General features: G+C 39.5%; 1 pseudogene; it reads right to left on the bottom strand.

The window, feature by feature from the left end:
• Positions 1 to 596: 596 nt before the first annotated feature.
• On the bottom strand, positions 597 to 715 carry LOC120604113 (uncharacterized; annotated as a pseudogene).
• Between the last annotated feature and the right edge of the window lie 1,877 nt (positions 716 to 2,592).

Below are 2,592 nucleotides of genomic sequence, written 5' to 3'. Positions count from 1 at the left end.
TTTATATATTCTGGATATAATTCCTTTATCAGGTATATGTTTTACAAATGTTTGCTCTTAACTCGTGTCTTGTCTTTTCATTTTATGAGTAATATTCTATGCAAAACAAAAATTTTAAATTTTGATAAAGTCCAATTTATTACTATTTTTCTTTTTTAATTCATGCTTTTGTGTCCCATTTAAAAGGAATGATTGCCTAACTCAATGTCATAAAATTGCCTCTGCATTTTCTGCTAGTAGTTTTATCATTTTTCTCTCTTACGTTTAGGTCTGTGATCCGTTTTGAGTTGATTTTCGCATGTGCCGTGGGGCACACTTTGCTTCGCTTTTCCTCGTGTCTGTGGGGCCGCCAGGTTCTGTCTGGGTTCCTCCTCCCCACAATGCAGCCTGGGAATTCCCGTCAGGCAGCTAGCTAGTGCCATCGCAGTTTGTGTTTCTTTTCTTAGTCCTGTGCTGCCCGTTGTCCACTATTTTATCTTTTTTTTTAAATTTAAATTTAAAATTTTTTTTAGGCGAGGCAACCCTTAGTTAAGCTCACAGATTGCAAAGACCTTGTCAGCTTACAAGCCCTTATTTATTTATTTTTTATTGTTTTACGCCTACAGCACCTGGTCTTCCTAGGTGGTCTCCCATTCAAGTACTAACCAGGCTCGACCCTGCTTAGCTTCCGAGATCAGACAAGATCGAGCTTGTTCTGGGTGGCGTGGCCGTAGACCCGTTGTCCATTATTTTAAAACTTTTTTTTTCATATATTTTGTCCGGTTTTCTAGATTTTTAGTGTTGGATGGTAAATCCTGTCCTTTTTCCTCCACCTTTGCTGGTGACAAAAATCCTTACTTTTGTTTTTTTCTTAATTAAAAAGAAGGAATGCATATTCTTCTGGCCAGCAGGCTCACAAGTGGTCGCTTCCTTCTGTTGCTGGCATTTAAATGGAGAAGGTCACATTTGGAACTGACATTTCTCAGAGGTTTCTAACAGGTGGCCAGAATCCTGCCATGTCTGAAGATGGGTCTTGTTGAGAAATTAGGAAATTTTGCTTTCTTGTCTTTTTCAGTGTTCCATTCTGCCACAGACCCCACTACTCCTTATAGTGCTACTCAGCCTACTATCCTCTCCCACGTCACCCCTCTGCGTCCTACAGAAGTTTGACTGCCCCTCGCGCCCTGCCCATAATGCGGCATGCAGTACCTCGTTACCTGCCTCTGCCTGACCTCTGGCGCTGCACCTCTTCCTGCGCCTCACCTCAAACTCGTTTTACCTTCTGGTTACGTTAAACCTCTTGAAGATTTTTCAGATACATACTGTCACAGCACCTACATGAGCCCCTGCTCTGCTCTACGCCAGATATCAAGTATAAAAATAAATAATACAAAAATATTTACGAAATTATAGCAAATGATATAAATGCGACGACTGAGATGTGCCTAGGGCACTTCGAGATGACACAGGAGAGATGACTGTGTCACAGTAAGCTGAAGGAAATCTAGGAGGGCTTCCTGCTGGGGCGGGCTCCTGGACTTCCTTGGAAGATGTGTAGGAGTTTGCCAGATGATGAAGAGAGAACTCCTTGTGTGTGATAAACTATAGATCCTCGATCTTCAGTAAATGCTTGTTGAGTGGTATATGACTGGTAAATTTTTGTTACTTGGACTCCCTGGCTTGCTAATGGCAGCCCTCAAAGCTCTTGGGACTGTCTTGTTGTTTTTTTTTTTTACAGTCCTGAAGTTAAAAAAAGTATATGAGTGGAAGGAACCCAAGATTTCTTTATTTATTTTACTTATTTTGAGAATGCAGCCTGGCGATGTCAGAAAAGTGGCGAAGAATAGACTAGCACCTGCAGGAGCTTGCCGGGGTAGGATGAAAAAGCATCCCAAACGCTTTTGTGAACAGAAAACCTCCTCTCATTCAACATTCGACTCTTTTCATATATTTGCGCAGTGTTGAGAACCATGGCCAAGCTCCCTGTCTATTAATATTACTGGTTAATTATCCGCTTACTGCTGGGGGTTTTGGTGGGATAGTAAACCTGTCTCAAGTCAAGACTGTGCATTTGCTACAGTATCTAATTTAGAAGTATGAAGGAGACCTTTCTCGGCTGTCAAAAAGATGAGATGAAATGAAGAAATTCTATAGTGACATTCTAGTAAATGTAGTTAAAAAATAATTCACATCAATCTTACTTTAAGAAAATCCATAAAATCTTTCAACTTTCAAACTTCTGAAATTGTTTCAATATGTTAGATTCATATTAAAAATGTGAATAGCATTGGAAGATTTTAATGTAGATGAGAAATTCCAGATCTCATTTTTATTTAATATATGGGGAATGAAATGCTTTCAATTAGCACTTGGATTCTTCTCATAAAGTATTATTTAGAACAAATGGAGTTCAGAGACCTTTTAAAAGAAGAAAGACCAAATCTTTTCCACTGATTCAGAAGCATGAAAATGGTTAGCTCTGAGAACCTGTATCTTTCTATGATGCAATTGAATCAACTGCGAATTTGATGAGTCTGGGGTGACCCCAGGTGACCTCTGTCAGAACAAAACCAAGAGATTAAAGGGGTCTGCAATCAGAGAAATTTAATAATG

This window comes from Pteropus medius, unplaced genomic scaffold (assembly GCF_902729225.1).
Source record: "Pteropus medius unplaced genomic scaffold, Ma_sr-lr_union100, whole genome shotgun sequence".
Lineage (NCBI taxonomy): Eukaryota > Metazoa > Chordata > Mammalia > Chiroptera > Pteropodidae > Pteropus > Pteropus medius.
This window is presented reverse-complemented; position numbering and strand designations above follow the sequence as displayed.